Here is a 15,880-nt window from a genome sequence, read left to right on the forward strand (position 1 = left end):
TCGGACATGCTGCTGTACAAATCAAACACACTAGTGGAAAACTTGTATAAACAGGAGACAAAGGGCTGTGAGACATGGGTTTGATTCTAGACACATGAAAAGTGGGATGTATACAGAGGGTACGGGGCAACAGAAGACAAACAGCAGAGGGACTAATGACCTTGGAGATGGGAAAAGGGCCGATAAACCAGGGGGAAAGTTTGCGGGACTCCACCCGGAGGGGCAGATCCCGGGTGGACAGCCATACCTTCTGCCCGAGACGATACCGGGAAGCCAGGGTCCAGTGGCGGTCCGCTTGTTGTCAATACCTGGAGATGGTCTTGAAGGGCCGACCGGGCTCTCTTCCAGGTATGACGACAGTGGTGGACAAACATCTGGGCTGAAGGTATGCCGACCTCTTCCTCTTGCTCAGGGAAGAGTGGGGGCTGATCACCCTGGGAACGCTCAAAGGGCGAGAGACCTGTGGCAGAGAAAGGAAGGGTGATGCAGGAGTATTCGACCCACACTAGTTGCTGGCTCCAGTCGGTGGGGTTAGTGGGGACCGAGGCAGCGAAGAGTCGTCTCCAGGTCTTGGTTCGCTCGCTCCCTCTAGGTTGGCTCGCTCCAACGAGATCTTGGTTGGCTTGTTGGACTGGGGGTGGAACCTTGAGGACAGGCTGGCTGACGGGACGAGAGCTGAGGACCCTGGTGAGAGACCATGTCCACTGGGAGTCCATGGATCCAGAAGATGTGCTGCACCATGAGCTGGGCTGTCTCTTTGGCAGAGGGTAGCTTGGGGTGAGGAATGAAGTGGGCGGCTTAAAACCGGTCCACTACTGTCTGTCAGGATGGCAGTGTTGCCATCAGACAAGGGGAGACCCATGACAAAGTCCAGGGATATGTGAGACCAGGGATGGTGAGGGACAGGCAGAGGTTGAAATAGACCAGCCGGTGCTTGCCGAGGAGTCTTGTTCTGCACACAGATCGTGCATGCGGTGACAAATGTCAGGAACCATGGTAGGCCACCAAAAGCATTGTTGCACAAAGGTCAGGGTCCAACGGGAGCCCGGGTGGTAGGCAAGCCTGGAAGAGTGGGCCCACTCCAGGAACGAGGAGAGGACCCATCAGGAACAAACATCCAGTTATCTAGCCCCCCCCCTCTCATCGGCCCCGGAGTCGATGAGTACCCGTAGAGATTTTGACTGGCTCCCCCATACCAAAATAGCATGAAAAGGGGTGCGAGTAAGGGGAGAGAGTACTCGCTCCTACTGTTGAGCCTGGTCTTTTAGTGGACAGGTGGAGACGAAATGACTAGTCCTGCAATACAGGCAATTCTTAGTGTGAAGCCTGTATTCGTCTGGAGACAGCCTAGCTCTGCCTAGTTGCTTTGGCTCTGGAAGAGGTGAATCGGCAGACTTCGGAGACTCTCATGGGAACTCTGGTAGCCTCGGGTTCTCTCAGCAACGGTGCTGTCGGGGCCTTTCGGGATGCCTCGGAGGCGAGGTGGAATCCTTGGGCAGGCAAGTGAAATTGAATCTCCTCTTTTTCCTTCGTTCCCATAGTTGTCCATCGAGCCAAATGGTCAAGGCGATGAGCGAGTCGAGATCTGTCAGTAGTTCCCGGGCTGCGAGCTCATCCTTTAATTCCTCCGAAACGCCGCGCAGGAACATGTTGAACAGCGCTTCAGGGTTCCAGGCATTCTCAGCTGCCAACATGCGGAAATCCCCCTTATAGTCTGCCACATTGCGGGAGTCTTGCCGAAGCTGGAGTAACTTCTGTGCAGCCTCTCTCCGGGACAATGGAGCATCGAAAACCATCTTTACCTCCCCCACCATCTCCTCCAGACTGAAGCATGCGGACAACTGTTGTTCCTATACTGCCGTAGCCTAGGCGAGAGCCCTCCCGGACATCAGCGTGATGAGGTACGCTATCTTAGAGCGGTCCGAGGGGAAGGAGGAGGGCTGCAGCTCGATGATGAGGGAACACTGAGGAGAAACCCCTGACAAGTGCCGACTCTCCATCAAGGTGTTCTGGGGAGGAAAGTGGGGTTCCCGGGAAACCGGGGTGGCCAGGGAGGCGGAGCTGCTAACAGCCGGGTTACTGAGGTGCTGGGAGGTAACCGTTGTGGTAGGCTCCCTAACAGAAAACCTGCGGAATTGCTCCAGCAATGTGTTCAACACTAGGTCATGTTGTTCGGCCAAGGTCTGGAACCCTTCCATGAGACCATGAAGCAACTCCTTGTGCATTCCAATGGTGGCTCCTTGGGAGGAGATGGCGTTGTCTGTAGATTTCTGAGGAAAAAAAAAACATTTTAATCCATTTTAGAATAAGGCTGTAACGTAACAAAATGTGGAAAAAGTCAAGGTTTCTGAATACTTTCCGAATGCACTGTATCTACTACTGTATCTACTACTGTATCTTGCATTTTGTTTCACTGATTATTTATACACTGGATTCTCAACATAGCTCACTGTAATATATCTACTGCTGTGTTATTCTTAGTATATATTTTTGGTGTATATATGCATAGATTGCATTTCGATAGCAAAAAGCGGGAGAACGGGAAAAATGCTGGTTGACTTGGAAAATCATACAAGACGAACTGGCACAGAGAGACAGGAATCACAAGGATAAATACACTGGGGAAAATCAGCGACACCTGGAGGGGGGTAGAGACAATCACAAGGACAGGTGAAACAGATCAGGGCGTGACAGATATTTGGGTTGTCAACTGGATTCGTTATGACATTCTTGATGATTATTTGTGCACTTTTTTTAAACATTTTAGTTGCACTGTTAGGAGCTAGTAACACGAGCATTTCGCTGCACCCGCTTTAACATATGCTAAACTGTGTACGCCACCATTAAACTTTGATTTGATTAAACCTGCTCCATACATTCCATTATAATGTAGTAAAATCCCATGTTGGGTTTATTGAGGCCAATTATATTACTTGATACAGACCAATCTGCTATGGTCCCATTGTAAGAATATATTTTAATTTTGAGTAATTATGTGTTACGATATGCATTCCTATGGAATTTTACAACTCAAAATTGAATCTTCAAACATATAAAATGGATATTTACATTGACAACTGCGGCCTCTGATTGGCTGAATTCGAATGACTGCTGCACATGCTGCCACTTTTTTGAACAGATTAAATTATACTATTTAGAAGGATCAGCCAGCACCAGGGAGAACGGTTGGCACCAGTTACTACAGCTACCAAGTCATATGGCCCTCATATTTCTACAATGTATTTTCTTAAAATCTGATTTTAAACCTAACCCTAACCTTAACCCTAATATTAACCACACTGCTAACCTTATGCCTAACCTTAAATTAAGACCAAAAAGGTAACTTTTGTTTTCATTCATTTTTACGATTTAGCCAATTTTGACTTTGTGCTTGTGGTAACTAGTGGAAACCAGGGAGAACGCAACAAGCATGCAGATGCAATAAGTGAAAATACATTGTCTAACTGGGGATAGCTAGTTAACATAATGTCACAAAGCATGATGCGCTAGCCAGTTAACTTTCATTCAGAAATTATTTTATATTTCCCGATTTAGTCAGATATTTGTTTAGAAAGACTAGCTAGCAAGCTTCATAAGCTATGCTTATCAATGGTTAATTTGACCCCAAAAAAAGACCAAACTATTTATCAATGTTTCTCAAAATTACTGTATCTGGCTAATTTATTTAATCGTGCTTTGTGATACACCCCGTTTTATGCTGTTTTAGTCCACACAACATGTGGCCTGATCACCTTCAGTAGAACCTGATGAAAAACACGGGGAAGCAAAATTTGCCATGCTTTTTCGTTGCGATGAGCTACCCAATGGGATGGACCATTCTTTTCTCTGCAATACATTTTTTTTTTACTTAACTGGAAATCAAATGATCCATCATTGTTAAGACAGTGGAGGAATTAAATGCATTATTATTTAATATTGAAAAAAAGTGGGCCACTCTATGCCGTATGGCAGCCACAAGATGGGTGTGGAAACTGAGGGAACATGTATGATCTCTTTAATGTTTGTTGAAATGTATGCATGTCTGAGGTGGTGGTTTTTGTCTTTATTCATATTTTTTATGTTGGCTGGGTATTAAGTCCTAGTTTAGTGGATCCATGTCTGTGAAATGTTAAGTTGCCTATGTCTATAGTAAAAATAAATAAATATTTTTATATTTGGTATAATAATAATTTGCAATGCTCGCGCACAAAACTTGGCCGTACTGTGCCTTCCCCGTGGCCTCTGCAATGGATTATTCTAGGCACGAATCAGACAATTGCCGCGTGTGCTATGAAAAATAAATACATTTGTGACCACTCTACTAAAAACAATCTCAGCCGACCAACAGCCTATCGACCAAACAATCGACCAGTCGACTAAATGGGGTCAGCCCTGTTTCAAACAGAACCTATTTCAAAGGAAACAAGAACTCATTGAGATCAGGTGTGGATAATTAGTGTGTGGGTCTAACACACTTAGCAAGATAGAGGATAGAGAGAGTTCTATTCATACTGAGAACAAAATGTATATGACAATACCAGTCAAAAGTTTGGACACACCTACTCATTCAAGGGTTTTTCTTTATTTTTTTTATTTTCTAAATTGTAGAATAAAAGTGAAGACATCAAAACTATGAAATAACACATATGGAATCATGTACTACCCAAAAAGGTGTAGCCACCCTTTGCCTTGAGTGCTTTGCACACTCTCAGCATTCTCTCAACCACCTTCACCTGGAATACTTTTCCAACAGTCTTGATTGGGTTTAGATCGGGTGATTGTGGAGGCCAGGTCATCTTATGCAGCACTCCATCACTTTCTTTCTTGGTAAAATAGCCCTTACACAGACTGGAGGTGTTGGGTCATTGTCCTGTTGAAAAACAAATGATAGTCCTACTAAGTGCAAACCAGATGGGATGGTGTATCGCTGTAGAATGTTGTGGTAGCCATGTTACATAAATGTGCCTTGAATTCTAAATAAATCAGTGTTACCAGCAACGCACCATCACCCTTCCTCCTCCATGCTTCACAGTGTGAACCACACATGCGGAGATCATCCGTTCACCTACTCTGCGTCTCACAATGACACGGCGGTTGGAACCAAAAATCTAAAATTTGGACTCATCAGACCAAAGGACAGATTTCCACCTGTCTAATGTCCATTGCTCGTGTTTCTTGGGTCAAGCAAGTCTCTTCTTCTGATTGGTGTCCTTTAGTAGTGGTTTCTTTGCAGAAATTTGACCATGAAGGCCTGAATCACAGTCTCATCTGAACAGTTTATGTTGAGATGTGTCTGTTACTTGAACTCTGTGAAGCATTTATTTGGGCTGCAATCTGAGGTGCAGTTAACTCTAATGAACTTATCCTCTGCAGCAGAGGTAACTCTGGGCCTTCCTTTCCCGTTGCGGCCCTCATGAAAGCCAGTTTCATCATAGCGCTTGATGGTTGTTGGGACTGCACTTGAAGAAACTTTCAAAGTTCGTGAAATTGTCCATATCGACTGACCTTCATGTCTTAAAGTAATGATGGACTGTCATTTCTCTTTGCTTATTTGAGCTGTTCTTGTCATAATATGGACTTTGTCTTTTACCAAATAGGGCTGTCTTCTGCATACTCCCCCTACCTTGTTACAATACAACTGATTGGCTCAAATGCATTAAGCAGGAAAGAATTTCCACAAATGAACTTTTAACAAAGCACATCTGTTGTTTGAAATGCATTCCAGGTGACTATCTCATGAAATTGGTTGAGAGAATTCCAAGAGTGTGCAAAGCTGTCATCAAGGCAAAGGGTGGCTACGTTGAGGAATCTCAAATATAAAATATATTTTGATTTGTTTAACACTTTTTTGGTTACTACATGATTCCATGTGTTATTTCATAGTTTGATGTCTTCACTATTATTCTACAATGTAGAAAATAGTCAAAATAAAGAAAAACCCTTGAATGAGTAGGTGTGTCCAAACTTTTTATTGGTACTGTATATGTTTTTAAATAATATTCTTAGAACGTTCTCTGAACTTTACTAAATTTCTCTTGTGTGTTTTTATAGAACGTTTTAACGTTCTCTGAACAATTTGAGAACATGACTTTAAATAGAATCATGAGAGAACCTGTAGGAAAGGTTATGCTGAAGTAATGAAATTTCCACAGAAGAACATTGTTTCTTAAAGTTCTCTGAACTATTTGAGAACATTGTCAATGTCAAACCAGTGGGAGAATATTCCTAGAACATTACCAACATTTACATGAAATGTAACCACATTTGAACTTTTAGGAAATGTTCAGTTAAAGTAATGACATTTCTTTTGTTAAGTTCCTTAAATGTGCTGAGAATGTTTCAAAGCTAAGCAACTATCCTGCATCCTTCCCTGAACAACCATGCTCTCATCAAGCTTTAAGAAAAATACGCTATACAGTGCATTCGGGAAGTATTCAGACCCCTTGACTTATTCCACATTTGTTACATTACAGCCCTATTCTAAATTGATTAAATTGGGGTTGTCCCTCATCAATCTACACACAATACCCCATATATATGGAGTATTGTATTATATTTTTTTGCAAATGTATTTAAAATAAAAAATGGAAATAATACATTTACATACGTATTCAGACTCTTTCCTCAGTACTTTGTTGAAGCATGTTTGGTAGCGATGAAAGCCTCGAGGCTTCTTAGGTATGATGCTACAAGCTTGGCACACCTGTCTTTGGGGAGTTGCTCCCATTCTTCTCTGAAGATCCTCTCGAACTCTGTCAGGTTGGATAGGGAGCGTCGCTGCTCAGCTATTCTCAAGTCTTTCCAGAGATGTTCGATTGGGTTCAATTCAGGGCTCTGGCTGGGCCACTAAAGGACATTGAGATTTGTCCCGAAGACACTCCTGCATTGTCTTAGCTGTGTGATTAGGGTTGTTGTCCCCTTGGAAGGTGAACCTTTGCCCCAGTCTGAAGTCCTGAGCACTCTGGAGCAGGTTTTTGTTACGAATCTCTCTGTACTTTGCTCCGTTCATCTTTGCCTCGATCCTGACTAGTCTCCCAGTCCCTTCCGTTGAAAAACCTCCCCACAACATGATGCTGCCACCACAATGCTTCACTGTAGGGATGGTGCCAGTTGTCCTCCAGACGTGACACTTGGCATTCAGGCCAAAGAGTTCAATCTTGGCTTCATCAGACCAGAGAATCTTGTTTCTCAAGGTCTGAGAGTTCTTTAGGTGCCGTTTGGCAAACACCAAGCGGGCTGTCATGTGCCTTTTACTGAGGAGTGGCTTTTGGCTGGCCACTCTACCATAAAGGCCTGATTGGTGGAGTGCTAGGAAGATGGTTGTCCTTCTGAAAAGTCATCCCATCTCCATAGAGGAACTCTAGAGCTCGATCAAGGTGACCACCGGGTTCTTGACCAAGTCCCTTCTCCCCCAATTGCTCAGTTTGGTCAGGCAGCCAGCTTTAGGAAGAGTCTTGGTGGTTCCAAACTTCTTCCATTTAAAAATGATGGAGGCCACTGTGTTCTTGGGGACTTTCAATGTTGCAGAATTTGTTGGGGTACCCTGACATGCACTGTCAACTGTGGGACCTTATATAGACAGGTGTGTGCCTTTCCAGATCATGTCCAATCAACTGAATTTACCACAGGTAGACTCCAATCAAGTTTTAGAAACATATCAAGGATGATCAATGGAAACAGGATGCACCTGAGCTCAATTTTGAGTCTCATTGCAAAGGGTCTGAATACTTTTGTAAATAAGTTATTTCTGATTTTTATTTGTAATACATTTACAAACCTGTTTTCGCTTTGTCATTATTGGGTATTGTTAGATTGATGAGGAAAAAACCAAATCAATTTTAAAATAAGGCTGTATCATAACAAAATTAGAAAAGTGTCAAGGGGTCTGAATACTTTCCGAATGCACTGATCTAAGTAATACTGTATATAATCAAAGCATCGCTAAGGGCAGCACAGAAACCCAGAGTCAAAAAGGGTCCAGAGATGGAGAAAATGAGGATGGAGACGATTTCATTATATGTACGCCCATCAGAGATATATTACTCAATATCCTATCACAGATGTCACGTCTGTGAATTGCTGGATATTTCAGTAGGCCAGTAACAAGAGCTTTGCTGTTTTGGACCCAATAACGGACAAGGAAAAATTTGGCGAGAGTGAGCTGGCAACTGGAGGGTTGCTGGAATCAGAGTTTCAGGTGCCACCTTCTGCCTTTTGCCCTTGAGCAAGTAATTTAACTATCTAATCTGCTCCAGGGGCACTGTTCTGCGGCTGACCCATACTGCTTTCAGCCTCCTGGTGTGCGTGTGTTTGGCGGGGTCAGGGGAGGCATAGCTCTGCGAATCTTGACTGCACAAAATCTATTATTAGGCAGGGAATACTATTTGTAGATCAGTGATTCTACACCTCACTTTGCTCAAAATGATCCTCTCCAATGGACTCAAAACTTGTAGCATAAAAAGTGTCAATTAGGGGCAGTTAAATGGGAGAGTCAATGGGGCGGCAGGTAGCCTAGTGGTTAGAACTTTGGGCCAGTGGACGAAAGGTTGATTGAATCCCCGAGTTGACAAGGTAAAAATCTGTCGTACTGCCCCTGAACAAGGCAATCAACCCACTGTCCCCCGGTTGGCTGTCATAAGAATGTGTTCTTAACTGACTTGCCTAGTTGAATAAAGTTACAAAAAACTACCATGAAAGTGTGCTGCATTCATGACCAAGTGGGAATTTATCACATACGACTGGGACAAATCCCCATGAACAGCCTTCTAACTGGTAATTAGTAGTGAGAAACTCGTCTGTTTTTCCTGAGCAATGTTCCCTCTAATCTGCGGGAACGCAACTCCCCGGGACTGCCGCACAGAAGAAATATCAACCTGCACGAGATTGAACTACTTCACTCAACTGTCTAGAGTTTTCCCCTTTAGTGAACACACTACGTTTCCCTTTACTGTGAGAATTGTGATGGAATCAATCAATATCATCCACTTTCAATGCAACATACCGAAACAGAACAAACTATGCAAGATTTTGTTCGCAGAACTAACTATGCAAGAGCAGGATTCTATTGCATTGACACTCAAGACTCAGACCGTACTCTACACAGACCAGTGCAGAAAAAACAATCAGAGCTACAGTAGGACTATATGCAAATAGACCATTGCCATATATGGATCTGTGCCATTCACGTTGAACGGGACTGTGTTTACAGCATGAGCGGTCATTTTTTGAGATCAAAGCGAGAGCTGCATGTAGCCAACTGTGCACATTTGTTCTTATCCTTTGTACATTTCTAGACGTTTTTCACAAGTGAGTATGAAAATAGCTTTTTTTGTCTTAAAGGGGCATTGTTGTATTTTTAAAAAGGCTTGAAGAAGCTAAATAGCCAATAGACAGAGGGTAGCATGATTTTGTCTGATTCTCTGTAATAATGGTATGGGAATAATAATGCATTTTATTTTGTAAAGTGGTTTCTTGCATCAAACAACAGTGGTCCTTTATATCTCAGTTTCGTAGAGCATGATGCTTGTAATGCCAGGGTAGTGTGTTCAATTCCCGGGTCCACCCATACATAAAATGTATGTATTGGGTCCGATCCTTAAGAGGTTTTAAAATGTTAAGGTATGCTTTTTCTCCATTTTGATGCTAAGCCACTCTGGTCAGCCTACGTTATGATCAAATAGCCACAGTACCTTACTTGACCACAGTCTAATACTGTAACTTAAAGAGAATACAGCCTCAGTGTTCACAGTAAACCGCCGCTGGAAGTTGCACAGAATTTTCACAATGTTCAAGTTTGTGCTCAGAAGACCTGAAATTTGCTCAGTGCCGGAAAAAAATAGAGGGAACATGGATCCTGAGTTCCCACTTCTCCCACATGGTGACCTCTGACGTCACCTACTAAGGAAATGACCTCGATAACATCAGTTTAGCAGTTAAATGCAACAACAAAACATTATTTATCAAAATAAATCAATTAATGTTTGTTTTTTCATTATAATTTCTTTACAAGAATGATAGCTGTACTTTTAGTTACGGCTTACGCAGATTGTTGGCCATTAGCCAATCAACGTTTCTCAAAGAGTTTTCCCAACCCATGTCCTGGCAGGCTTTTTTTGGCTCTTGGTAGGCCGTCATTGTAAATAAGAATTGGTTCTAAACTGACTTACCTAGTTAAATAAAAGTTCAATCAAAATAAATCAAAGCACGTGAATGCATCTAACTGGAATTTACAACTTCATAGGTGGTAAATTTCCACCTCCCAGTTGGTTACGAACGCAGCATTATGTAGAAAAGAATAGCAAATCCAAGATCAGAATTTTTTTGTTTCTGGACAGGACCTGGGCATCACTTCAACTCACTCACTCACTCACTTACTTACTTACCTTGGCATGTAATGGACAGCTATTAATAGGTTAATTAATAGACAATAGATTAATAGAATGGATTTAGAACTCTTATTTTGTAAGGGACATGAAGTATTTTTTTGCTTTATATGCAAAAACAAGCCATTTTTCAGTAGTTTCCAGTTTTATATACAAGAAAGAAAATAAGTGTTTTCTCGTTTCTGATTGCGCCGATTTAATGCAGAAACAAGTTATCCCAACGTAACCTTGGCAGCCACTGTCTTTTGATCTTTCTCTCTCCCACAGTTAGTCTCTAAAGCGACTAAGTAAAAACGTGGCAGTTTAATCCATTTGAAGTGGCAGGGGGGGCTGAATTTATTGTTTCCCAGGAGGCTCCCTGGTTGATGAGAAGTAACATGCAATGGCAGAACATGTAGGGGTGCTAAAAGACCATGAAGGGATAACCAGGGACAAGCACTGCTCTATTTTTACCTCTATTATAGTTTTTTCCAATTCTTTACACACTAAAACTGGCCCATGAAGCACAATGACCCAAGCCTGTAACTCATTTAGCAGAACCATACACCAAATCTGCAATACTACTGGCACATGTTTTGCTTTACACTCAGATTGCAATTCTATACCAAATATTTGACCAAACACAACACACAATTCTCTACCTTTGGCATAACCTTCACAGCTAAAATATCTTGTGTGCAAATGAAAAGCAACACTCTTCAACAAGCTAAGTTCAATTACCAATTGATCACTTTCACATGTGCAAACGTTAAATGCGTAAATGTTCACTTTGCAATCACACCCTTGGTATGGATAAAAAGGCCACAGGTGAGTACTTCTGTATTTCGAGAACAATGGAAGCAAAATTGGCAGAGAGAGATCGAGCTGGAGGTGGAGGTGCGGGTGGAGGTGGAGGTGGAGGTAGGGGTAGAGATGGAGGTGGAGGTAGAGGTGGAGGAAGACCGAGAAATTCGGGCGACCGTGGTGGACCATGTCGTCAACCATGGTTTGACCCTGAGAGAGGTTGGGCAGAGAGTGCAGCCCAATCTGAGCCGCTTCCCCGTAGTGTCCATCATCTGGACGTTCCAAAATGATAATAGGAATGTACTGCAGACATTGGACCTATCTGCTACTTTTACTACTTGACAGTAGAACAACGTAAAGCACAGTAAAGACGGTAGATTCCAATACATAATGTAAGGAGAAACAAAGTCCATGTTTCATGTACTGTATGTATGAAATTGAGAGCCATATGACTTTGTAACATGTTTATCTTTTATACTGTATTACTGTCGTGTTCACTGTACTGTATGCTATTTTGTTGTTGTGGAACTGAAAGACGATCACCACTTGGAGGTAGAACGCGTCTATTTACAGACTAACAGGAGGCTGCCACTGTGCAAATGCCATAAGACTGCGGGAAATCCAACAACAGATTATTGAAAACCCTGCCATTTTCCAACCATAGCCTGCATCCTTAAGAAACACCATCTCCGAATGAAGCACATCTACAGAGTCCCATTTGAAAGGAATTCCCAAAGAGTGAAGGATAAACGGTACAAATATGTGCAAGTAAGTAATGTACTAGTATTACACTCTTGAAACATTGCCAGTGAACTTTACTATACAGCAATTCAAGTATTCACTGTCATTTCAGAGAATCATGGATTTGGATGCAAGTCCCATGCCCCAGGAAATCAAATTCATAGATGAGGCTGGATTCAATTTGGCGAAGACGAGGAGTAGAGGAAGGAACATCATTGGTCAACGTGCTATCATTGAGGTACCTGGCCAGTGCAGGGGAAATGTCACCATATATACAGCTATGAGCCACAATATGGTCCTCCATCGCCATGCCACCCTTGTGATCATACAACACTGCCCATCTCCTTAATTTCCTGAACACCTTACACAACAATCTTTTTCTATCGGGATGCTCAGGTCTACAACTGGTTCCGTGACCATCCTAGGATTACAATTCTCTATCACCCACCATATTCCCCATTTCTCAACCCCATTGACGAGTTGTTTTCAGCATGGCAGCGGTAGGCGTATGATCGCAAACCCCATGAACATATGGCCCTTCTCCAGGCAATGGAGGAGGCCTGTGGTGGCATTCCAGCAGAGCCCTGTCAGGGGTGGATGTGTAATGCCAGAAGATATTTCCCCCGCTGTCTGGTCAAGGAGAATATCACCTGTGATGTTGATGAAAATCTGTGGACGGACCAAAACAACAGACATGACTGATTTTGTATTTGTTTCTTGACCTATGATTTAGATTTGACAGTTTCTTTATCTATTCCATACGATTGATCTAACATACAGTACAGTAGTACAAATAGGACTATTTTTCTTCCTTTACATATGCAAAATATATTTACTGTATGTTTACATTTTTACTGTATGTGTGCTTACAGTTTCCTGTTTGACATGTTGAAATATAAAACATACATTTTTGCATTTCTATTCCTTTCTTGTATCATAGCAAAATTGTAATCTTTACAGTGAAATAGGTTCTGATAGTAGTGTTTTGAATATGTCACATTAGTGTGATCTGGGTTTCACTAAGTTAGATTCATTTGATGTGTGTGCCTCATTTGTATGCAGAGTTTAATTTTGAGCAGGACATGATTTTGATTAATGTGTTTTATTTTGCAAGATATCTGTGGGGTTTGGGGCTAACTGTTTCGTGTTGAGAGTTTTGAGTACCTGAGATGTAGCTTCAGCAAATGTGTGTTAACAATTGGTAAAAAGTGCCTAAAGGTTCCACAAAGATGGTGTGTGTTGGCAAGAGCAGTTACAATGACATTAGTTTGGGCAACACTGGACTGACAGTGAGAAAAACATTATTTGGAGTAGTAGCCTCTGTTTATTAACTTACATCAGAGTTTCAGATGCCACCTTCTGCCGTTTGTGCCCTTGAGCAAGGCATTTTACCCCCGCCCCTGGAGCATATTAGGGGTTTAGCCTGAGCCAGTGGAGGCCTACGCAAATCTTGATTTAACAAAATCTATTATTTGGCAGGGAATACTATTTGTATATCAGTGATTCTACACCTCACTCAAGATGATCCTCTGGGGCATCCCGAGTGGCGAAGTGGTCTAAGGCACTGCATCGCAGTGCTAGCGATGCCGCTAGAGAAGCTGGTTAGAGTCCAGGCTCTGTTGCAGCCGGCTGCGACCGGGAGACCCATGGGACGGCGTACAATAGGCCCAGCGTCGTCCGGGTTAGGGGAGGGTTTGGCCGGCATTGATGTTCCTGTCCCATTGCGCACTAGCGACTCGTGGCGGGTCAGGCACAATGCACGCTGACATGGTCGCCAGGTGTTCAGCGCTTCCTCCGACACATTGGTGCGGCTGGCTTCCGGGTTAAGCGGGCGTTGTGTCAAGAAGCAGTGCGGCTTGGCTGGGTTGTGTTTTGGAGGACGCGCGGCTCTCGACCTTTGCAGCGATGGAACGGGACTGTAATTACCAATTGGATACCACATAATTGGGGAGAAAAAGGGGTAATAAAAAAAATGATGATCCTCTACAACTGACTTGGAAGTAGTAGGAAAATAAGTATTTGTCAATTAGGGGAAGTTAATTTGAAGAATCAATGAAACCAACCATGGAAGTATATAGAAAAATAATAGGAAATCCAAGATCAGAATTTATGTTTCTGGACACGGCCTGGGTATCACAGCAGCTCACTCACTTATCTTAGCACTGTGGCACGGTATGGACAGCTAATAATAGATTCATTAATAGACAATAGATTAATAGAATGGATTTAGAACTCCTATTTTGTAAGGGACAGGAAATGTTGCCTGTGCATTTGGCCAATGACAGGCATTCCACATTTAACACCAACCCACATGTGAAAATCTAAATATCAAGTATTTGGGGGGTTTGTATGCAAAAACAAAAATGTTTCTGTTTTTCGATGTCTATCCAAGAAAAACGAAGTCCCCCCCCCCTGCTGTTCTCTCACTCCTGATTGCCTCGATTTAATGCAGAAAACAAATGATCCCAACTTACCCCTGGCAGCCACTATCTTTTGATCTTTCTCTCCTCCACTCTCAGTCTCTAAAGCTACTACACTCTTAGAGGATAAGGTGCTATTTAAAACCATAAAGGGTTCTTCTGTTGGCCCCATAGGAAAACCCTTTGAAGAACCCTTTTTGGTGTCAGGTAGAACCATTTTGGCTTCCATGTAGAACCCTTTCTCCAGAGTAGATAACAAGCAGTATGTGCTGCTCTATTTTTACCTCTATAGAGTGCCTGAAGGTCCCACCAAGATAGTCCAGTGTTGCCTGAACTGACAGTGAGAAAAACATTACTTGGAGTAGTGGCCTCTGTGTATTAACTTAAATGATAGATAAAGAAACGAGACCTAACACAAATTAAAAAATAAATCCCTCATAATGAGATGCCTCAGGTTCTATTGCGGTATTATCAAATACAATGATCCCAAATTGTTCCTAGAGAAGGTGCTCTTATCCTCGTTAATATAAAGAGTAGAAAGCCAAGGAGCAACTATGTGCCCACTCCAGTTTGTGAAGCTGGTCTGGTTATGCCTGCCTGGGTTATCAGTAAGAGGACTGAAAAATGTATTAACACCATCAAATTAATACTGTATGTAATCAAAGCATCACTAAGGGCAGCACAGAAACCCAGAGTCAAAAGGGTCCAGAGATGGAGAGAAGGGGGTGAAGACGATTTTATTACATGTATGTCTATCAGATATGCATTACCCAATAGCCTATCACAGATGTCACGTTGGGAGTCATCAGACGTTGCTGATGTCATATTAAATATGCCACTAGGTGTCAGTCTTTCATTGTTTAAACGCAAGGTGTTACCATTGTCACATATATATTTTGTTATATGCACAATCTCAACAGTTATTAGATCAAATGATCTATCATTTGCTATGATTGTATTTTCCTTTTACTTCAGGTGCATCAGCATTATGAGCATTATTATGAGATGTTTACCAGCAGATTTACACTGTGTGCAACAATATTGGCATAGTGCACTATGTGGAGATTGGAAATTACAGATCTGCTAAATCTGTAACTATCATAGATGTGCATTTTTGAACTTTTTCTCTCAATGCAATTTGGTGTCCGTCTGTAATGTCGCTAGACGTTAGTACTGAAAAATCTATAAACTTAAGTCTTATTTTGTTAACAGTGATTTGTTTTTCTCTAGGTCTATGCAGCACATGTTTATGCCTCTTCAGGTTTATATGTTAGCTTTAATTTGCAAGTAATGGCTAAAACTCTATCTAGTGAACATGCAATCAGTAACACTGCTCAGTTCAGTATGTGCATGAGTTGTTTTGGTGCTCTGTTTAGTTGCAAGTTGTTTTGTGTTCATCCCATTAAATTATAGCATTATATTTTTAATTGTATGGTGGTTGGAAAAACATGTCCTGCCAGAAGCGTAGTATATGCAAGACAGTATACTTGTGATTAAGGCATGTTCTGATTCACCAGCCTGTCCTTACTATCTCTCTTCCCCTCGCAATATCTC

The 15,880-nt window shown here is 42.3% G+C and overlaps 1 protein-coding gene across 1 annotated transcript in view; it reads left to right on the forward strand.

Annotated features, from left to right (window-relative positions):
* kcnh5a (potassium voltage-gated channel, subfamily H (eag-related), member 5a) overlaps positions 1-15,880 on the forward strand; it is a 121,167-nt gene that overhangs the window by 102,749 nt on the left and 2,538 nt on the right. The gene's annotated exons all lie outside the window — the stretch shown is intronic.

The sequence above is a fragment of the Oncorhynchus mykiss genome, chromosome 8 (assembly GCF_013265735.2).
Source record: "Oncorhynchus mykiss isolate Arlee chromosome 8, USDA_OmykA_1.1, whole genome shotgun sequence".
In the NCBI taxonomy this organism is placed as follows: domain Eukaryota; kingdom Metazoa; phylum Chordata; class Actinopteri; order Salmoniformes; family Salmonidae; genus Oncorhynchus; species Oncorhynchus mykiss.